This window comes from Felis catus, chromosome B2 (genome assembly GCF_018350175.1).
Source record: "Felis catus isolate Fca126 chromosome B2, F.catus_Fca126_mat1.0, whole genome shotgun sequence".
Lineage (NCBI taxonomy): Eukaryota > Metazoa > Chordata > Mammalia > Carnivora > Felidae > Felis > Felis catus.
Genome location: NC_058372.1, coordinates 28037117 through 28061441, shown reverse-complemented (window position 1 = coordinate 28061441; position 24325 = coordinate 28037117). Strand labels below are relative to the sequence as shown.

Below are 24325 nucleotides of genomic sequence, written 5' to 3'. Positions count from 1 at the left end.
ATGATGGGAAGTAAAGTAATATGTAAAACTGCCAAAGTCCCTACCTTAATCAGTAATCATATTCAAGTAAAGATATCTATATATATTCAAAACTTGATGCAAATGAAGACACAGGATGTCAAAGGAGAAGGGAAGACCTGCTTAAGGCACTGGAATAGTAGTTTTCAACTGTGGATACACATTAGTATTGTTTGAGTGCTCAGCCCCCTCTCTGATTATGTCTGGGGATAGACCCAGACATCAGTACAATCTCCCCAGTTGATTTCAGATTTCAATATGCACCCAAAGTTGGGGACTGCTGCATTAGAGCAGTGGCTCTCCAAGTGTGCTCCTGGACCAGCAGCAACAACATCACCTAGGATTTGTTGGAGATGCAAATTTGCTGGCCTCACCCCAGACCTGTGGAATCAGGAAATCCGGGAGTGGTGCCCAGCAATCTGTGTTACCAAACCCTCCAGGTCATTCAGATGTGGACTAAAGTTTGAGAAAAGACTGGGTACAGCAATGTCTCAGGTCATAGTTTATTTTTAAGGATATAAATATTTAACAACCAATTAACACAGTGTGAAGAATGTTCTGTGTCCTAGTTCTATGAAAAGCAAGAGAAAAATTCTTGCCTTCAAGGAATTTACAGTCCTCACTGGGAACATACAGAACAATTAGAAATCAATAAGTAGTATGGAATTATGTATAAATAATTATACATTTAAGTTTATACATTTATGGGTGCTTTTCTGGTAACATAGGTGACATTATAGAGACTACTTAAAAAACTTTAATAGGGATCTTAAACTTGAATAACAAGTTCAATGCATGAATATTCATAGTCACATTTCTCTCCTACAGAATTTTATAGACTTTCTTCCATCGTCTTCTGGCATTATTTGTTGGAAAACTCTGAGCTTAAAAGGAATTTTCCCCTTTGTAGGTGAATTTCTTTTCTTTGCTTAGATATTAGGATAAAGTGTTCATAATTTTTACAATTTAACTGAAATTCAATAATCTAACCAGGATGTGTCTCAATGACTAATCTCTATTTTGTTTTCTGAATGAACGTGTACTGTTTTCATCTGCAAATTCAGTACTTCATTCATTTCAGAATTATTTTTGTATTGTATTATATCTCTGATTTTTAAAAACACAATTGAATAATTATATGGGCTAGTTAGTCCTAGTCTCCCATGACTATCAAAAGTTGCTAGAGCTGTTTAGAGTAGAATATTATCATAAGCTGGAATTGGCTTCTTAGATATGATACAAAGAGGACTAGCAATAAAAGAAAAAAAAAACAGATCAATTAAACTTGACCAAAGTTAAAAACTTTTGTGCCTCAAAGGATACCATCATGAAAGTGAAAGACAACTCAGAATGGGTGAAATATTTGTAAATCACATATTTGATAAAGGTCTAGTATCCAGAATGTACAAAGAACTCTTAAAATTAAACAATAAGGGCCCCTGGGTGGCCCAGTCGGTTAAGCATCCAACTTTGGCTCAGATCATGATCTCACGCTCCATGAGTTCGAGACCAGCATCGGGCTCTGTGCTCACAGCTCAGAGCCTGGAGCCTGCTTCGGATTCTGTGTCTCCCTCCCTCTCTGCTCCTCCCATGCTTCTCTCTCTCTCTCTCTCTCTCTCTCTCTCTCTCTCTCTCTCTCCTCTCTCCTCTCTCTCTCTCAAAAATAAATAAACATTAAAAAAAAATTTTAAAAAATTCAACAATAAAAAGACAATCCACTTTTAAGGATTTGAACATTTTTTTCAAAGAAAGCATATCTGAAAAGGTACTCAACACAGTCATTAGGCAAATGCAAATCAAAGCCACAGTAAGATACCATTTCACATACACTATAATTTAAAAAGATGTAAAAAGACACCTGGGTGACTCAGTTGGCTGAGCATCTGACTCTTGATTTTGGCTCAGGTCATGATCCCAGGGTTGTGGGACTGAGAGCCACACTGGGTTCCATGCTTAGATTCTCTCTCTCTCTCTCTCTCTCTCTACTGTTTGCTCTCTCTCTATAAAATAAATAAATAAAATAAAATAAAATAAAAATAAATAAATAAACAAAAAAGATGGGCGAGGCACCTGGGTGGCTCAGTCATTTAAGCAACAAACTCTCAATTTTGGTTCAGGTCATGATCTCATGGTTCATGAGATGGAGCCCCATGCTCATGGCACAGAGCTTGCTTGGGATTCTCTCTGTCTCTCTCTTCCCTTCCCCCCACCATCAAAATTAATAAATAAACATTAAAAAAATGGACAAATAAGAAGTGTTGCTGGAGATGCAGAGATATTGAAACACTTACACATTACTGGTGGGACTGAAAAAATGGTGCAGCCACTTTTGAAACCAGTCTGGTAGTTACTCAAAGTTAAATACAGAGTTACCATATAACCCAGAAATTGCACTCCTAGTGGAATACTCAACAAAATTGAAAATATATGTACACACCAAAATTTGTACATGAATCTTGATACCAGAATCATACACAATTGGAAAAAAATAGGAAAATCTCAAATGTCTATCTGATGACTGTAAAAACATGATGTAGTATAGCCATACAGTGAAATGTTATTCAGCCATAAAAAGGAATGCTCCATAAGAAGGAATTTTGCAGCATGGATGAATGTTAAATCATTATGTACATGAATGAAGCCAGACACAAAAGACATACTGTATGATTTCATGCATATGAAATTTCCAGAATAAGCAAATCTATAGAGACATTAAATAGATCTGTGGTTACCTAGAAGAGGGTTGGTGAGGGGATGGTTGGGAAAAATCCAATGAGTATGAGGTTCCTTTCTGTGGTGAGTCAAGTGTCCAAAATTGATTATGGTGATGATTGCATAATACTAAATTGGCAATTTTTGTAGTATGTGAATTATGTATTCATAAAGCTGTTAAAAACTTAGTAGGTTTCTATCTTGTATGCTTCCAGTCAGTTCCATATGCCATTAGCCACACTCAAAAGATATTTTAAGAATGATTCTCAAAGTTGTTTAATTTCTTTGCTTTCTTGTCTCTTTAGCTCCCCCCACTCTCCTTAATCTCAGTCTGGCTCTTGCTCTCTGTCTCCTTGTTTCATCCCTGGGGTTCACTGTAATAACTGTGTAACTGTGGAGGCCACACCTCCCATGTGTTCATTGCCCTTAGTCATTTTACTAAATTGAAAGGTTTATTCACCTTTGCTCTCAAAATCTCTTTTAGTTCCATCTGTTAATGCTTGGGATTTAGAGGTATTTGGTATTTCCAATCCTTTAAGACTCTGAATTTATGGATTTTTTCTATTTACTTTTATATCTGCTTATTGCACACTGGATGAATCATTCCTGAGACTATTTCTTGAAACACCTCCATGATTGGAGCCAGTACGGCCACATATAGCACTCACCACCAGTTTTCCTACATTTCCCCTCCAGTTTTGAGGAGTAGGCATTGGCCTGTCCCCTCTGTCATTACAGGCAATATCTCTCCCAAACTCCTAACTTCTGGGTAACATGAAGTTCTACCTTTCCTGCCTTCCATATTAGTTTCCTTGCCTGCTGTCCAATGCCCTATATTTTAGATGTTTATTAGTTAGGGCTGGTATCCTTGGTCTATAGTGAGGTACCAGTGGGGATTTTTGAGTGAGGGGAAAAAGTTCAGAATACAGGTGTGTTGTTGTTTAACATAACATTCCCAAGGAAGCAGAATTGTCTCTATTATTTAGCTCTATCTGTCTGTAACAACCATTTTTAGAGTTGACTTTGTAAGTGAAATAACATAATAGAGATACAAATCAGCTTTGAAAGAATCACCGGTGCTGAACATTGGTCAGGGTCAGCCCAGATTTTTGCTTCTACCCTTTTCCTCTTGTCATGCTATGTAGTATTTGGGCACTTTTAATTATAAGTTTCCAATGAGGAGCTATAAGGAAGCTAGTCGGCTTGAGGGAATGAGAAGAAAGGTGGTTTCTAGCCTTTTCATATTGGAAGAAAATAATTCTGGGATCCAAGGAGATCAAGATGAATAAAGACTGAGCATAACATTTCTTCACACTGTTTCAATTTGAAAATGGAAGGGAAAAGCACCAGAAAGAAACCACATGAACACTTTCCTATGGAGAGGGTACAGAAATTTTGGTTCAATGAAAGTGAAAAGATGTTTTTCCTTTTTAAAGCAATATTTCTTGAACATTTCCCCATGTTTAACCATGACTACATTGATTTAACCAAACCCCTACTGTGAGACATTCCCATTGTTACCAACTTTTTAAAAAAGTCAGTTTTGTTGGGGCACTGGGGTGGCTCAGTTGGTTGAGTGTCTGACTTTGGCTCAGGTCATGATCTTGAGACTCATGGGTTTGAGCCCTGCATTGGGCTCTGTGCTGACAGCTCAGAGACTGGAGTCTGCTTCAGATTTTGCCTCCATCTTTCTCTTTGCCCTTCCCCTGCACTGTCTTTCTCTCTGCTCTGTCCTCATGCACTGTCTTTCTCTCTCTCTCTCTCTTTCAAATATAAATAAACATTTAATAATTTTTTTTTAAAAATGTGAACTTTGCCTTTAAAACTATTTTATTTTGGGAAAAAAAGAGCAGAACTAGTACAATCTGCTTCCGTAACCCTAAAACTAAATTCATAATTTCTTAACAGTTTGCCCTATTTTTTTTACTGTTATCAATGTGGCATTATGAAAAGAAGAGGTCATAGTAATTTTCTATACTAGGCAACCCCACTAACAATATAAGTATACCAAAGCACCAATCAGCCAACTAACACTTAGTTTCAGGGGCACCTGGGTGGCTCAGTCAGGTGAGCACCCAACTCTTGATATCAGCTCAGGTCATAATATCATGGTGTGTGAGTTCTAGCCCTGCTAGATCCTATGTCCTCCCACTCCCTCTCTCTGTCTCTCCCCTGCTCATTCTATCGCACTCTCAAATACATTAATAAAAACTGAGGATACAAAGAGAAAATGAACTATGGCACCTATTTCCAAGAAGCTTATAATGCAGGTGGAGAGAAATACTAACTTAACATGAAATGATGTTAAATAAGAAGAGACTAATAGAAGTTCACAGAAGCCTGAAAGAATTCTAAAATTATTAGTTACAAGGAAACTTAGAACTTATCTCTCCAACCTTCCTATTTTATGAATGATTCCTCTCTACATCATTTCTTTCTAGAAATCCTACAGTCTTAGCTAAAATGTTTTCAGTGTGAAAACATACCACCTTGCAGCAGAGCCCATTCTATGTCAGCTCTGTGTCAGTGTTCTTCCTTATACTCAGGTAAAAAGGGGTTTGCTCTAGCCTTCACCTCTTGGTCTCAGTTTAGCTCCAGTAAATTGTACCTGGTTAATACCATCAGGTATTCTTGGGTGGAGTTTGAATGCAAAAGGCAGAGCAAAGTCTAGACTTAGAGCCAGGAGGAATATGAGATGCTGTCTAATCTCCTTCACCCCCAGCCAGCTGGCAGTTCTGGATTCTCTGTTACTTTCTGTACTTGATTAGTCTGATTTTAGCCTGAAGATTCTGAACCCTAGAGGAGCAAGCCAAGTCTCTCCTGAGAATGCTCTGGAGGTTGCTAAAGGCACTGATGCCACAAATTTCTAGATTGGAGGAAACCTGATCTGCCAAGCTAGCCCCATGTCCATGTTGCATTCCAGGTTGCTTGTCTGTCCTCAGCTTCCTCCAAAAGGATCAAAAGCTGTGTCACAGGTAAGATCCTCCTCCTCCTTGGTCTCCATATCTCACTTCACAAGAATCAAGGTGGAGCCATAGGGATCAGCATTTCAGAATTTAGAACAGAGCCCTAATGACCTACAACTCAGACCACTCTTATGACCCTGAATCACCACTATGAAATGAAGAAGTGGTCAGGACTCTGGGTCGTTACCACTTAATGATTCTGCCACTCCTATCCCCCATTGCCAAATGCTATTACTGATGTTTGCCTCAGACCACTAATCTCTTTATCCCATCCACATTATCTCCACTGGAAGCTCAGGCCTCTGGAGTCACCATCCCTATCCCCACATGGTTTTGTACATCCTCTCTTCTTTTTAAAGTTTTAAAGTTTATTTATTTATTTTGAGAGAAAGAGAGGAGAGCATGAGCAGGAGAGGTCAGAGAGAGTGAGAGAGAGAGAGAATCACAAGCAAGTTCTGCATTGGCAGTGCAGAGTCCAATGTGGGGCTCATACTCATGAACCATGAGACCATGAACTGAGCCAATTTTCATAGGTGGACCCTTAACCAACTGATCCACCCAGGTACACTGTACATCCTCTTTTCTGACTCTTTTCTTTCTCTCCCCAACTCCTGAAATCCAGAAATGGATTTACTATGATGCCAATAAAGTTTAGGTTTCAGGACCCCTCATGTCCCTTCCAAGGCTAGCTCCTCTAGGGCAAGGGAAAGAAAGCCACTGTGACAGTCTGATGTTGAAGGCCTGGAGTGCTGCTTCCCCACAGGTGACTCTCTATATACCCTGGAGGGGGTCCTCACCACCTGCACTTAGAGACAGTCTGTTCTTGTAGACATCTTGGACATCCACACCCTAGGAGAATAAAATGAATGTTATGTGGCTGATGGGATCCTTCCCAAATGAACCACAAAGGCTACAGTTTTTAGGGCATAAGCCCCTGAACAAGAGCCTCTGAATAGGAAACTGGAAGATGCTTCAGTTGTAGCACTACCATTAAGGAAATTATTGAAATTGAAAGAAAAAAAAACTATCAATTATTAAGAAAACACAAACTACAAATGTTAAAGAACCCCCAAATTTCAATCAGCTACACTTGAGAAAAGACAGAATTATTTTGATATTCCCTCTATAGAAAATATTACAAAATACTGTCATATGAAAAGATAACTAAAGAGGATTCAGGCAAATAACAAGAATGTCAGGCAGTTAATGCTACTAATAATAGTAAGGTTTTCTCTTGTTCTGGGATTTTTGATGTTTACTTGTCATTTTGTATTCATTTTATAAAAGAAAGTTCTCCAAATTGTATAACATTGTCTTGACAAGACATGTATTTACTCCAGAGTATTCCTTGAAGTTTTCAGCTACTGTCTCCTCATTCATTTCAATGCTATTCTGATCTTAAACTTGATTTTAATGCCTATGGATATAACTTCTCTAATATCCTAGCCTCTTACTTCCTTACCATTTTCTTCTTCAAAGACAGTTTCCTTCACTCAACCTCAGTCACTCATTCCCTTGATGGCCCCTTCAGACATTTTTGCTATTGATAAGGACAACCCCTCCATCATCTCAGTTCAAGCACCCCTCCACTCAGACTCTCATCTTTGTGGTGCATATGCTTTCTATCCAAGCTCCTACAAACTTGGACCTTACCCAGACACCACTGATTCCACCACTTTTACTACCTCACACCACCCCATCTACCTATGTCCCTCTTTACCCAGTGTGAAGTCTGTGTGCCACCATTATAATCCATCCCTCACATATACCCTAAAATTCCCCTTTTCTTCTCTTTTTAAAATCAGAATCATTTGGTCAAAGCCAAATCCAGCCTAACATGAACTATCTAGCTCCAAGTTGTGGAAAACATCCAACCATGTTGACAGGTCTCCTTAAACTTTATGACTAATCATCTCCAGTGGGCCCTTATGGGGTTGAACTGTCCCTTCACTCACTCGCTTTCTTCAACTCCTTCATATCTTCTCTACCTGCCTCAAGCATGCAACACTTTCTCCTTCATCCTCACTCTCAGCTACTTTTCATTTCACAAAAAAACATAAAAACACACAGAAGATATCTTCCAAATGCTCCCACCAGGAACGTACCTACTTTCCTGCATCTGCTTTTTTCTTGCACACTGTCTTTTGGTGGCCATAGGTTACATTTTCCCTTCACTGATTGAATGCACAGAATTCCATTCTCTTTTATTTGCCAGTGGATATCTCTACAACAATCTCTCCTCTGTCTCTGTACCTTTGATCTCTCTCTACTGAATCATTCCTGGCCATGTACAAACTTTTGGCTGTTGCATCCTTCAGCCTAACAGTCATTCTTCGATTCTCTTCTACAGAAAATCTCTTCAAAAATTGTCCATATTTGCTATTGTGATTACTCTCCTCTTATGCTTTCTCAAATCCACTCTGGTCAAGTTTTTTCCTTATTAAGATCACCAAAGACAAATATTGCTAATCCAGCAATCAAATCTAAGGCTTTCTCATACCTTTATGGTCAGAGACATTTTACATAGTCAATCATTCCTTCTTCATTGAAACATTTGCTTTGCTAAGCTTTCAGAAGATGACATTTCCTTGGTTTCCTCTAAGCTGACATCCTTCTCCTTCTGTTTCCTGTGCTGGTCTTTCTTATCTCTCTGTCCTCTAAATTCAAGTTTCTCCTGAGGTAAATGTTTGGATCTCTTCTCTTGAATGAATATACTCAAATCTTGGACTTCTTACACAGTGTTGTAGCTTTCAATATCATTTGATGTCCTAAAAGCTCTCCAAATTTATCTCTAGCTCAGATCTTTCTTTTAGAATCCAGATTCAGATACATTGTCATCTCTCTGACATTTCCAATAATATCTAATAAGCACTTAAAATATACCACCTCTAAAAGCAAATTTCTGATTATGTCAGTAAGTTGCAAACTTGTCCTTCTTGTTTTTTGCCCTAGCATACTTAGAGTCATTTTTTTTTATTTTTTTATCTCACACTTCACATCAAATCCATGGATAAATCATGTTTAAAATGCATCCCAAATCATACCTCTTACCTTTCCACCATGCTTTTTCATTTGAGGGCTTGGAATAGCTTCCTAACTTATTTTCTTGCTTCTGTTCTTCAATCACTGCTCCTATATCCCCCAGTGGTGTTTTCTCAATAGAACAGCCAGACTGATTCTTTGTATATGTAAATCAAATCATGGTTCTTGTTGACTCAAAACCTTCTAAGGCTTCCTATCTCTCAAAAGGAAAATTTAAGTGTATGTGCCCTATACAAGCTGGCATCCTATTGCCTCTCTGACCTTCTCCTACCATTCCACCATTCACTAACTTGGCTCCACCTTGGCTTCCTTATTTTTCCATTCCAGGCACACACCACTGCCTTGGGGCCTTTGCACTTGTATTTCCTCTGCCTGGAACTCTCTTCCTCTAGGCAGTCTCAAATCTCATTCCCTCATCTCTATCAAATCTTTGCTCAAATGTCACTGCCTGATCACCCTCTCTAAAATTGCACCCTTCCTGCCCTAGAAGTCCTCACTTTCTTTGCTGACTTTCCTTTTTCATGTAATAATTTTCATCATCTACACACATCTACACACATTTTTTGTATTTACTCATTTTGTGTATTGCTTTCACTAGAATGCAGGCTATAGTTTTGTTTAATACTGTAGGCCAAGTGCCTGGAGGAGTGCCTGCTACATATAAGGTGCTCAAAAAATATTTTTTGAATAAGTAGGTAAATGGTACATTGGTGCTAAAGTGAAGAGATCAGCAGAGATAAGAAGGTGAGCAACAGCTTTGCGTTAGTTGAGGCAGCAGATTCCATTAATGGGAGCAGAGAGGATAGAGAGAGGAGAGTTGGTTGTGGCAGAATTTGGAAGAGCAGGAATCCAGACAGGGAGCAGCTGTGCCATTTGGATAGTCCATCAACTATAAGAGGAACAAGCCTTGGCACTGTGGGAGGGAGACTTCTAGACACACTAGGGAGTCAGGGAAGCTAATGTCAAACCACAGAGCAATTCTTTGTTTTGAATGACATTTCAGTCTCTGTTACTTCTGAGATTTCTTTTTGTCTCTTTTACTTTTACATATGCTGTGTTTGATAATACAGAAGATGCATTATTTTACCCCCAAATAATTATAACAGTGCCTGTGTTATGAATGGAATGTTAAAAATTGAAGACATAAAAGAAAGAATTGGCCTAAAGGCAGAAGGAAGTTCATATTATCCCACTGTCTCTACTTAACAGTATACATAGCTCACATCAGAATAATTTATTAAATTATTTAATTGCTCTGTTAACTCCGATAAACACTTATGCACACTACGAATGAAAAGTATACCTAGAAAGGTTTGCGAAATGTTGATAGAAAGTCCAATCCATAAGTCTATTATTTGCAAAGAACGCATGAAGGACAATGGCCATGCCGTGACCTCCTGGTGGTGGGATGATATAACAAAGTAACTTAGCCAAGCCTAAGGTTTCACATCCATTTTTTTTATTTGAGAGAAAGATGAGGAGAGAGAGAGAGACACCACAAACATGAGTGGGGGAGAGGAGAAGAAGGAAGAGAGAGAATCTTAAGTATCTTGAGTGTGGATCCCCATGCAGGTGTCAATCCCACAACCCTGGGATCATGACCTAAGCCAAAAATCAAGAATTGGATGCTGAACCAACTGAGCCTCATAGGTGCCCCCATTTTTTTTAAAAGGAAAATTGCACAGCACTTTGTTATAGGTAGAATTTTGGTTATTCCTTTATCATTTTAGTTTTCTATTTATTGGTACCATAATCCACAGCTCAAATTAATAGATATAATGCTCTAATATTAGATAAATGCTCCTTATTAATGATTTAGTAAAATAAATTAGGAACAAGTTTGCTGAGTAGCCTTTTGCTTATTGAAACCTGAATAGACAATGAAGATTCTAGAAATCAAGAAGAGAAGCTGGTAGATGTAACAATACCACAAGAACAAATGAAACAATCTTCACAGTGGCCACAACCACATCTTATAAGCTTGCATATTAGATAAAGGAAACTCAGAATTTACTAACCATTAAAATGAAAATATACTAACTATTGGTAGAAATACACAGATAGATCAACTCTTTTTTTTTGCTACAGATTAATGAGGAGAATAGAGTTATATCAAGCACAAAATACACCTAGTACATAGTAAGTTAAAATCATCAAATTAAATAAATTATAATTCTAGGAGAAAAACTAAATTTTGCCTTATAGATCAGATATATTGCCAAAGTTCTTTTGATATTTATTGTGCATAGCAAAAGAAAAAAAAAGAGGTGGACTCTTTTAAAATGTACAATATGTGCCTGTTAAAACTTCTGGACATGAGAAGGAACACTACAGAGTTGTGTTAGTATGTGCCAATTTCATGAAAGGTCGTTGTGTCTAATTATAATAATAAATATTGTATCAAAAGCATCTCAAATGAAATTTATATGTGTGTCCATGCAAATGGTGGATGAACAAGGATGGAATAAAACTGTGATCAGAGAGAGATCCAGGCAACCTGTTGGGCTTTTTAAAATCTTGGCTAGGAATTTACCCAAGGCATACAAAACTGCTGATGCATAGGGGCACATGTATCCCAATGTTTATAGCAGCATTTTCAACAATAGCCAAATTATGGAAAGAGCCCAAATGTCCATCAACTGACGAATGGATAAAGAAGATGTGGTTTATATATACAATGGAATACTACTTGGCAATGAGAAAGAATGAAATATGGCTATTTGCAGCAATGTGGATGTAACTGAAGGGTATTATGCTAAGTGAAATAAGTCAGGCAGAGAAAGACAGATACCACATGTTTTCACTTATATGTGGATCTTGAGAAACTTAACAGAAGACCATGGGGGAGGGGAAGGGGTAAAAGAAGTTACAGAGAGGGAGGGAGGCAAACCATAAGAGACTCTTAAACACTGAGAACAAACTGAGGATTGATGGAGGGTGGGGGAGAGGGGAAAGTGGGTGATGGGCATTGAGGAGGGCACTTGTTGGGATGAGCACTGTGTGTTGTATAGAGAACAGTTTGACAATAAATTGTATTAAAAAATAAAAAAAGTCAGTATCAATAATAAATTAAAATAAAATCTCGGCTTTATTAGTCTGTACCAACTGTTCAGAGGATACACTTATGTAGCTGTAATTCTGAATAGGCGAAGGGCAGTGTAAGCTTCAGATGTGACTGTCCTTGTGTATTTAAAGGATTCATAAAGAAGGAATGGAACAGGTGGGTATATGGCAGGGCTTCTGAAATGACCCTGACAGGGGAAAGGAAGTGACCCTCTTTGATAAGCGTGTAAATGAATTAGGACGTCATGGTATGTTGAATAGCAAGAGGTAGTGCTAAAGTCCCTTAAATGTATGGAATTAGCAATGTCTCCAATTCTATGTAGAATGATTTATTATTTGAAGAGAGTGGTGGTTCAGTATCCGTAGAGAGAAGCCAGTGATGATGAAAGAGAATTTTCTGGATTCTAGCAGTAAGAATGGATTTCTAGGAGGGTCGTTTCTCTGCTTTTGAAGATGAGGGCTTTACTCTAGTCTTTGAGGATGAGAATTGAAACTTTTGGTACTTTTTTTTTTCATACTTATTCTGCTTATTACATATGGACAAATGATATTGAAACACCAGTTTCTATTATAATGCATTATATATTATTTTATTTTCCTATTTAAGGCTGGATTTTCTTTCAGTCATGTGGAAGCATGACGTATTTTATTCAAGATTATTTTTCTACATTTTTGTAACTTAAAGGATTTGTCTATATATACTAAAAACTACCTGTTTAGGAATTCCTTCAATTTTATTTTGCTGCTTGTTTGTATAAGTTTTTACTGCTGTATTTGCCTTTAGTGTTTTCCATTAGAAGACAAAGTTATTTTATAATGTGGCTTGCCTTTTAGTCCCTAATATGCACTAAAATACAATAATGTTATTTGCTCTGATAGTGCCTGTGTATAGTGTGAAATGTAATTTTCTAGCAAATATGCTCTGTTTTGTTACCTAGTCCATGTCCATATTAATACATTTAATTACATATTAATACATTTTCTTTGGCTTTGGGATTTAATATTTTCCTTTCAGAATTAATAGCTTACATCACATATCCAGAACTTTGAAATCACTTTAAATTTTTTCAAAAAAATTTCTTATAAAATTGAGGTGCATCTTATATATCTGTACATTACATATGAAACTAAATATGATATTTACAACAAGTAATTAATAGCTAGGTGATGTAAGAGTATCAATTTTCCAGTAACCTAAAATTATTTAATTAATGTAAACATATGCACATTGAATTATATTTATTTTAATGTAGTTTTAATCTTGATGTACTTGGTTTGACAATGAAGAGATTGGTAATAGAGAATTTGAAGAATTAGGGACATTTGTATCTATTATAGCTATTGTAGGAAACCAAAATATTAATTTAGTAGCAAGCACTACTTTGTCATTTCTGAATTCTTCTATCTTTTTTCCAGGAAAGAAATATTCAATTTATTAACAAATTTAGGGATTAGAAAAATAAAATGCATATGTGATTTCAAATTTACTAAAGTAAGTTTGTTAAGATTTCTCAGGAAATCTTAATTTTTTTGTCTTGGTATTTTGTGTTTAATGTCTTGTGCTGCTTTTTCTATCTGAAAATTAAAAACATATAAATACTGAAAATAATATAGCAAAATCTCAGGTGTTCACCTTTCAAGATTATTAAATGTTAATGTTAAAGTATTTGCTTCAGTTCATTCTTTATATAGAATAAACCATGTAGGTAAAGTCAAAGTCTCTTTTACATCCCTTCTCTACTAAACTATTATAATTGGAGAAGAATAATGATGGAGGGAGAAGCTCCCTGTTGTTTGCTTTTCCTGCTCACAAATGGAAGCATTGAAGGCACTGCAGAATTTGATTATGTTAGAAACTATCACTCATGTCATCTCCACGTTGATTTTGCAGACTGTTGGGGAAAAACACAACCAAAAAGAGACAAGTGAAGATTGGGATGATCTAAAACTCTGAATGCTTCAACTGTGGGGTCTAAGTAATTTGGATCCAGACCATTTTGCCACTTGCTCTCCTCTTTTAGGGTTTATTCAGGAGAGTCCCACAGTCCCATGTGGGTGTCAGAGAGTGGTGGGCTCAAAATTCTATTTACCAAAATCATGGATTTGGAAATTCAAGTCTTGGGATTATATGGCAAACCATCTTCATTTTACAATTGAGGAAACTGATGTCCAGACAGTAGGAGAAATGTCTTCAAGACACATGGCTAATTGGTGAATGAACAAGGCCTGATTCCATATTTCCCCGTTTCCTTCTCCCAATTAATTCAGCTGTTTTCTAATCAATTTGAACCAGAGCCAGCTATCTTAATATTCAGGAAGTTTCAAGATCATATTTCTTATACCAGGTTTAGAATGGAGGGAAAACTGAAGACATGCTTTAATTTGCCTACTGTCTAAGAGGACTTAACTTCTAAGAGAAGTTGCATAAAACAGCAGAAAAAAGTCCTTTGGATATAAAGTATCTTTTTCCAAGTGAATATTGTGTGATTAAATGGTTAACAGAGCAAAACTTCCCAGATGTCATGGACTGCCTTCAAAATACTCTTGGGGATGAAAATAGCATTGGCTGAATACTCAATGATAGAAAAACATTTTGTGCTGCTTGCTAATTCTAGAATGTCCCTATGCCCATGGAGACGTCTTTTAAGTAGGTCTTGTAAGAGAATACTGTGTCTTCATGCATATTTCATCAACGTTTCTTATCATTAATGTAGCCTTAAAGACTGGTCCTCATAGGCGGAAGAGAGGAGCAGCACTATGTCAGGAGGGTCACATGAGTTAGCTCATTTAATCTTCACAACAGCCTGGAAGTGCATATTATTTAGCAGACTCATAAGAATTTTAGAGACAACAGCTTAAAGGGACTTCCTTCAACATTAAAAATGACTCCTACTCAATTTGAGAATTTGTGCAATAGGGCATATTTTCTACCCTCTGGAATTTTGGTTTCTGTGCTCTAGATTTGAAAATAGGTTATGATAGTAATATATTTGGGTACTTCCTCCAATTTTACCATTTGAAAATGTGATAGAGTTATAGTAGCTAAGCTCAGAATAAGATAGAACTGGCACAGTTACATAAAAGCTGGGTGCCCTTGAGTTTGTTGTATAGCTCCTCATCTGTAAAATGGGCACAATGACATGTTAATTATTGTGAAAATTAAAATGGGAGCTATTATTGCTATTATGCATATAGTAATACAAAGTAAGCATGGAAGGATGTATTGTATGCCTGTGTGGTGGAAACCCATGGGTGGGCTGTAAATCCCCATATCCAGAAAATCCTGGCTTAATTCTCTATAAAATTGTCCTGTTTACTCTTCACTTTCCATTTTCTGCTCATTTCCTATTGAATTGGGCTTATTGAGGAGATCTGTTTTTCCTTCAGGTTTTGCACTGTTTCCTTGAGAGTTACAACTATTGACAAAATCCTGTAGTGCTATTCTTACTTTGTCATGTTTCGTCATTCTATATGGCTCAGAGTGGATGAGCTGACTTGTGTTAACTGAGGGCTAGCATGGAAGTTTCAGATCACTGCAGCTTTCTCAGCAAATTAGTTGCAACCAGAAAAGCTGAGATTATGATGGAAATCAATCACAACCTCATTTAGGGCAACCAGATATATCACAACATTTGAAACATTGATTTAAGCAACAAGCTTTCTTTGGAAATAAGACAAATCCTTAAAACTCTTGACAGGGTTTGTTTTCATCTTGAAAAGGAAGTGGGTTGCTCTGTTAATGAGCAATCAGCCCATTTATTTTCTTGGATAGGAAAAATAAATTATAAGAAAATCTGTTCATTTTCATTCATTGCAGCAAATTAATCTCTTCATTTCTTAACTAAGGAAAAAAATCACAATAATAATTCAACGCAATGAAAATCCAGAAAAGTATTTATATTTGACTTTGGGATTTATTTTTCGTCTTACATTTTAATATGTGCCTGAAGTTCTGTCTGAAATTTCACTCTTTACACAATAAAGAAGCCACTCCTCCTCCCGTAAAGCTGAAGAACAGGAGAGGGTAAGAAGCTGTTCAACTTTTCTTTCAGCCTCGGTCCAGATGCTCCCTGGCCTCTCAGCCAACTCTGAAATAGGCAACATTTTCTTTCAGACCTAAACTAGCCAAGCAGAACTGCCTGTTCTCCCTCTCCTCTCTCTCAAACATCCCACCTCTGCTTCAGAAGGAAGAAGGAAGAATAAACAGACTGTGAGATGTAAACAAAGGACTAATGTAAACAAATGATGCTATAACTAAAAACTGAAAACCAAGATTCGCTCCAGGTATTTTGTGATCGATGTAGTAGATGTGGCACAGTACTATTTGCTATTAGAAACATGCATTTCATTTTCTGACCACTCCATTACTATTTGAGGATCCCTACGGGGCATTTTAGTACTCCACGAAAGCTTTAACGAGCTCCAACACGTGTATAATAAACGTAAGCTCTGACATTCAATTTTGACTCAGCTTTTAAAATGGCATTAAATGTAAAAATGCAATTTCTTTTCCATTTCAGTTTTTAGCATTTTATTTGTAAGTTTTACCACAAAAATGAGGTTTTCTTAGATCATAGAATCTAGAAATTAAAATGCAGTTTGAAAGACTTTTGTGGGTAACATTTCTAAAGTATTTTTCTTATTATTCACATTCTATTTTTCATTCATATACTTAGACTTTTTTGTACTTCTCCTTTTTACTTAGACTTTTTAATAGAAATAATTTATTCAATGTTTTTCATCAGGATTTATTTTAGAGTATCTCAAGAACCTAGCATCCAGGTATATGCTGCTTGAAAAAAAGTAATTTTCTTTTAAAATTGTATTTATAAACTATTTTGATACTTTTAACAAAGTTTAAATGAGTTAATTATATCATTTTCATACATGTACATAAATACATACATACATATAATTCTTTGTCATATATGTAGAAAGCATTTAGTGTTCAAAGCCAGCTTAATTTAGTAAAGTGCACCTGTGGATCTGGAATGTGTAACAAAAATGCTCTGATAAGTTTCTAGCTTTAATCCAATCACTGGATCTTTTTCACAAATTCATAGTGAATTTGGTTAGATGCCCACTTAATGCTGAAAGTTGGGGCATGTTTTTTTTTGTGATAGTGACTTCATTTTTATTCCTTGACTTGGCTAGCTCTGTTGAATAGGGGGAGAGAGAGCACTGTGGCAGGGTGGTGGTGGTGGTGGTAGGCTGAGATGACCTTGGCAGTCTAGCGAGTTTAGAAGACTGCGTATCTAATTTTAGGAGACAGTGGTTAAGTCTTCTGGAGGAGGACATCTTAATGGGAACAACTGCACCACACTCAACACACACCATCCCTGAGGGGGTTTCTTTCTCCAAGATCCTTCCTATCTTCCTTCCTTCCCACATTATTTGTTAAGGGGGAAGCAGTGAGGAAAAGTTTCTTATTTTTCTCTAGCTGAGTATTTCCCAGTGAACCCTAGATATTGTTCAGCCCCAATCCTTTGGTAGTAAAGTTAGTAAAGAGTAAGAGAATAAAATTTTGAATATATTGTATATATATAAAGGTGACAAAGGTCACCTACAATTAAATAAATGTGAAAAAAACTTTGAAGGTAATAATAATTTTGTCGGGAAATAAAAAAATAAGTTTCTTAATAGGTATAATGGCATAGAGGGCTTTTTATCTAAGTAAGTATTAGATAACTTAAAATGTTCATGGAAAGTTTTTAGGAAATATCAGATTCACACATTTCATCAGTTTACAAAAAAATGCAAAGACGTCTATTGTATAAAGTAAGATTTAATCATAATAACCATGTTAGGAATATCCCCAGTTGCCTCTGGTAACACTGCCTCCCAGACTGGAGATGTGCCTGTTACTGCCATCTGTTTTAAGGTCTCCATTTGGATGCTTCTGATGATGGATTCCTGTCCAAGACTTAGAAGCAGGTAACAAATCCAGACTGATAAGAAATGGAAGCTATAACTATAAAATCTTAGCACAGAAACAAAAGCCTTTCGCTGTGTCTGGCAGTCCTCATTACCTTGTCAGGGTCAGGATGTGGCTCCAGGTTTCCTACTGTAATGAAATTATATGGGGCTATCACTGGAGCATATGGCCACCATAGAGGGCAAAGCTGGGATCAGGCATGCAGGTTCTAATCAGGTGTCCTGCCCAAGTCTGTTTCCTATAAATTTGCTTTACCCAAAGCATCTACCTTACTGATCTCTAACATCTTCATTGCCTTAAGAGAAGGCACTTGGAGACTGCTCTTAATTTGCTTTTGTCACCAATGGTCTTTTGTCTTTTTCTCTAACCTCTGCAACATGGGAGCTGAAGAGCAGAGGGATCAGGTTTCAACTGAACATGTGTTTCACTGTATTGAAATGTGCACTGCTTAATAGAGTAAACATCAATATATCTGAGGGCCAGGAGACTGAATTCACTGATCAGTATCAAAGAGTGCTGGAGCTGTAAACAGTAATTGGCTATCTTCCAAGGAAAGGTAGAACTCCTTTAAGACAAGTTCTTCTATTCTCAAGGAAGATTAGAAATCATCATCTAGTATCACCAGGCCAAGAGAATAAATCATTTTATAATTTTTTATTTCTTTTCTTTTGATAGGAAAGAGGAGTTGAGCTAGCCTCTTATAAAATGTAAAACAAACTTAGAAAATGCCTTGTGGCCATTTTAAGGTTCTCTTTGATTTTTTGACAAAGTAAAGGTAAAAGATCCTATAGTACAAAAATAAAGGTCACCTACAATTAAATAAAGGGTATCAGAAACCCCGTGAGAAATGAGGAATAATATTCTTGAAATATATGAGAAATTAAGGCTGTTTTATTAAAAAATCAAGAACTTGGATCAAGCTTGCAGGCAATGCTATATAATGAAGAGGGAAAGGAAAATGTACCCAGCATTATTTTTTTCTGTTAAAATGTGTAAGTTTTACCATTCGAAAGAGGTAGCTGCAGTAGTGAATACAAAAACATACTTTATACATGGCAATAATGATCAGTGTAAACATGTTCCCCTCATCCAGTTTTTCTTTACTCATAAGTACTGTTGATAATCCTGAAAATAAGATATTCTCCTTTGTAATGATGGATGAAGACCAACTGCCCTTTCCCTTCCTTCTCCCTTCTAACAGATGATGAGATCCCTATGTTCAAAGCCCTGTGATGCATTTCCTGTGACTGATCATGCTTTGTTAACCTTCGGGAACCAAAGCTTTTTATCTAAATGCAGGTTTAATGCAACATTCCTTTCTTCATTGTACTCTGCATAAGTATAAATTGTCCCAAAAGACATAATTTGTTCTCCATATCTTCCTTATACAATTCCTTTTAAAATATTTTATTAAAAAATTAAATACAGTAACCCAGTTTGCATTCTTTAACTCAAAAGGTTTATTTATTTACACATAACTGATTAAAAAAATTCTTTGCCCTATGTGGCACATGGATATGTTTTGAAATTCCAGAAAATGGAATAAAGTACTTTCTGTAAACTTACCCAGCACATATAAATAATAGCAAATTAACTGAAAGTCTAATAAAATACACTCATTCATCTGTCCCAAATTAATTTTTTAATGTTATTTCTTCTTCTTTTTTTAAATCAGGAGAGAAATTTGGGGTAATGTATATTAAATGAAACATTCACTTCTGAAAATTTCTAAAACTTTCTCTAAGACTAGAGGATAATGGTATAAAAATGGCTGAATGCCTACTAAGACTTTTAAATATGTTTTGAAGCATGAGATGGCATTTTATTGACAATTTAAAAATAATTATAATGTTTATTATGCTGGAACACTAAACTATTTTGTTATGAAGACCATAGAAAAATTTTTATAAATTTTACCTACTTTGATTTAAAAAAATGAAAGGAAACTTAATATTGGGGAAAATATTGGGTAAATATTGAAGTTTCAGTTTGAAAGACACTTAAAAATTGAGTAATACTCAAAGAGCAATATGTATGTTAATTAATTATATTAAAAATAATTTTTGCATGGTTCTAAGCCTTAGAGAAACTTTATTGTTATTTATACATGTGTTGAATTTTTATATTTATTTTTTCCATTTTTATTAGTCTACACACATTGCTTTAGCAAAATCTTTATCACTTGTATGTTTTATTCTTTTCAGAAGTCTTTCAGCTTTTATGTTTTTGTTAGGATTGAAATGAAATTTTTTAAGATTAAACATTTTCCTTGTGAAAAATAAGAAGTGTTAAGAAGGTAAATATTTTGGACAGCGTTTTGACTAGGCCTAATTCAAAGATTTATAATTTCTAGGAAAAGAATAAGATACACTCAGCAAACAAATTCAAATGACATTTTATAACAATAATTATGTGCTCTGTTCAGTATTTTAAGATTTAAGCAAGGAAAAGAGTTCCAAGGGACTGATTTTGAAAATACATTAATACATTCAGCCAGCAGGGGGCACAAAAGAATATGCAATGACTTTGGAATACTTTCTTCTATAGAGTTCCAGTATGGCAAAACATTTATCATGCTCCTGATGATAAAACTAAAACCACATTTTCAAAACTGGGAAAAATGAAGTTTGAACTAAATTTGCAAAGTCCCCCTTGAAAAAGAGACAAAAAATAGAGATTTGAAGAAATGCCTCTATGGATTTTTTTTTAGGTCTTTAAAAAATGTGTTTAACTAGTTATAAAGGACCACATATTGTTTGATTACATTTACATGAATGTCTCAAATTAAAAAATAGAGAGAGACAGAAAGTAGATGGTTGCTTACTGCTGTGGTGGAAAGGAGGTTTGGGGATGATGGCTCGGGGGAGCAGGGTTTCTTTGGGGTAAAAGAACATTCTAAAATTGTGGTGATGGATTTAGGAGTCTGAATATATTAAACATTGAATTGTACACTTTAAATGAATAAATTATATGGTATAAAAACTATATCAATAAAACTGTTGGCTTTAAAAATATGGTACTTTCAAAATCTTAATGTGGAAAACTAAATTTATTTTCTAATGAGTATTAGTGGGTTTTTGGATAACAAAATATAAGAAGAATTAATGATTTAAATTTCTGTCAGTTATTTCATTTCAAACAAATGTAGATTAATTTATATTATTTCATGTGAACCCAAAATAGTTATCAGGAGTCCTGGGAGAGAATAGGTCTGCCAGGAGAAACTCCCTGGAGAGAGGAGTTTACAAAAGGCTTCAGGTTCTGAGCCTGACTTTTGTACAAGCTCACAGGTGGCTTTGGGTAATTTGCTTTTCCGTTCTAGATTTATTTTTCTTATTTGTAAAATGACTGGCTGAGTTTTATCCTTCAGGTGTCATTTTAGTTTTCCAAATCACATAGAATCTTCTCAGTCCACTTGCTTATTTGGGACTTAGTGAAAACTTAGAAGCCTTTCTGTTAATTTCCAGCAACCTCTGTATAACATTTACACATTATTTGAGTGTGGGTGGAGAAACAATTTTATTGTCTAACATTTGCTAAGCCTGCTTTGGAAGCAGATGTTTGAATCTTGCTAAATTACTTGGATTTGGACATCTGAATAAAACATTACTTATATTTTAAAGCTTTAATAAAATTAGCTTTTTATTAAAAATACTTAATTAAAATTATAAGAATTTCCAAAACTGGAATTTTATGTGTAATAAATGATAGAGCAGGCAGTCAGATTCATATATGTATTTAATAAATTATAGTCTAATTATGCCCCTTGACTTTTTAACTTAGCAGTTTTAAATGTAGAGAAGTGGTGATATGTATTTTTTCAGACATAGGAACATTTTCAGAGAAATGTGTTTTGAATCATAGAAAGAAAAATTCCAAACTGATTAACTTTACGCTCTTCACTTCTTTATGATGATAGACCTCTTGTGGTTCACACTTGAATTCTCTCATTTCATTAAATCTTTATATAGCAAGTATTTGTAACATACTAGCTTTTTATTTTTGTTTTTTATTTTTTCCTCTTCAGGATAGCACTTTAAAGATATCAAAATGGAAAGCTGTCTGTCTGACTTTCTCAAATATAGACAATCTTATAGTATTGTCTAGCTCTCACAACATACTGAGATAAGATGATAAGGTAGGTGAAGTATGTCCTGACATTTTTTACTTTGCCAGTTTTAACTGAGCTCCTCAAATCCTTTCCTTTCATTGTCTTCTTACCACCAGCGTCCAGTATGCAAAAAGAAAGTTGAAAACCACCAAAAACATCAAAGTAGAAAAGCTGCAAAGCCTCGAGGAAATGGCCTTCCTTGATCATGTGTTGGTTTGCTTTTCTTTAGTTCATAGGATCTGAGACTAGTGGCCATGTCTGTGTCATCTCTCTTGAGGCTTATTTCTTTGCTGTTAAACATTTCAGCTCTTTAAACATAGAGCATCTCTCATTTATAGGGAGAATCTAGAATCTTAGAATTGGCAAAGTACTTTGAAGCTATCTGGGTCAATTTCTCATCCATCAAGTAAGACAAATGCTACTTGTTATGTTGAGCACTGGGTGTTACGTGTAAGTGACTAAATTCTACTCCTGAAACCAATGTTACACTGTATGTTAACTAACTAGAATTTAAATAAAATTTGAAAATTTTGAAAAACTTGAAAAAAAATAAGACAAGTGCTTTTATTAAATTTTTCTGCATTAAGGATATGGTATTTTTTTCCAGGAACAAGTGGCCACTACACCGCTTTAGAGCAATGAACTGCTTTTGTGTTATCATAGCTAGACCTGTCTCATAACACAGGTGTGATTCTATAGCTGTCCAGTCTGCCTATCCAGTGCTCAGGCCATTTAACTCCCCTGCTGAAGTGTCCCACCATTTTAGAGCCCTGCTGAAGTGTCCCACTATTTTAAGTCCAGTTTCATTCATATGTTGTCTTAGACTGGAGACCCTGGATGCCTGTCCAGCTACAAAACTGTGCTCATCTGAGCAGTGATCTTATATTTACATATAGTACTTATAGTATAATATATAAGAGTAATAAGGCCACCAACCCTATATCTTCTTACTGTAGGATTATGAGCACAGATACATTAGGCACTTGCTGAAGGCAATTCCAGTATATTTTATCAGGAATAATTGATTTAAGAAGTTTCTTTTTTACAATCAAAAAGCAATCATTAAGCAGTTAAAGGATCTATGATACCTTATGGTTAAAAAACAGAGTATTGCTTAGATTTGAATTCTCTGGTTCCTCATAATTTATACAGTAAGGAGCTTTGGAATTATATTGTATCTGAATCATCAGAGATGGAAAAATAACAATTTAAAGTGGTATATAATTAAATATTTATATAAAAATCATCTTACTGATCTAATGCAGAGATGGTGACTGTATCCTTTTCTCTTTCTATTCTGCCTTCTAGGTTTTTAAAGTGAATGAAAGCTAAATCATAGAATGAATGAATCAATGAGGGAATAAATGAGTGAAAAAGTACTTTGTGTACATACATATATATGAGCAGACAGACATAAACACTTTGCTTTCCTGATACCCATGCAATATGAGTTATAGGGGTTACATTTTCCTGACTGCATTAGACAGAGAAGCTCAACACATGGAACCTAATGTTAAAAAGTGACAGGAAAAACAAAGTGATTAAGGCATTAGTCTAAGCATTTCAGCATTTAAGTTTATATATTCAGATTTCAGTGTAAGCAGCTGGATGTTAGAGCTTCATTTTTTTACTACTATTTATTTACATGTTTTAACTGACATAGATAGAACCTATGCTCAGAGAGAACAAAAATAATGAACACCTGACTTTTTAAAATCAGGATTAGAAGAATCTTTGAGAAGTAGAAGTAGTGTAATTAGGTAAATGTTTTTTTTTGTTGTTGTTTTACTATTTTTAGGACATGAAATTTTTTTTTAATATATGAAATTTATTGTCAAATTGGTTTCCATACAACACCCAGTACTCATCCCAAAAGATGCCCTCTTCAATGCTCATCACCTACCCTCCCCTCCCTCCCACCCCCCATCAACCCTCAGTTTGCAGAACATGAAATTTTATTATATATTTCTTTACAATATCCTTTTTCCCAGTTTTATTGAAAAAATAATTAGCATACATCATTGTATAAGATTAAGGCATACAGCATGATGGTTTGATTTACATATATTGTGAAATGATTACAATAGGTTCAGCTAACATGCATCTTTTCATATAGATATAAAAAGAAAAGAAAGAAGAGAATAAAGAGGAAAACATTTCTTATTGCAAAGAGAACTCTTAACTTTCCTGCATATCACACAGCAGTGTGAGCTATAGTCATCATGTTGAACATCACATCACTAGTACTTATTTTAACTGGAAGTTTGTACCTTTTGACAACCTTTTTCCAATTCCCCCATCCCATCCCCTGCCTCTGGGAACCACAAATCTAATTTCATTTTCTATCTATGTTTTTATTTTATTCCACATATAAGTGAGATCATGCAGTATTTGTCTGACTTATTTCATTTAGCATAGTGCCTTTAAAGTCCACCCCTGTTGTCAAAATGGCTGAATAATATTCCATTGTGTATGTAT

General features: G+C 35.5%; 1 long non-coding RNA gene across 1 annotated transcript in view; it reads left to right on the top strand.

Moving 5' to 3' along the window:
* LOC123385321 overlaps positions 1-22771 on the top strand; it is a 54718-nt gene extending 31947 nt beyond the window's left edge. Inside the window, exons 3-4 of the long non-coding RNA XR_006597629.1 lie at positions 21764-21874; positions 21964-22771. This is a non-coding gene — a long non-coding RNA (uncharacterized LOC123385321). The remainder of the gene's footprint in view (positions 1-21763; positions 21875-21963) is intronic.
* Positions 22772-24325: the final 1554 nt, after the last annotated feature.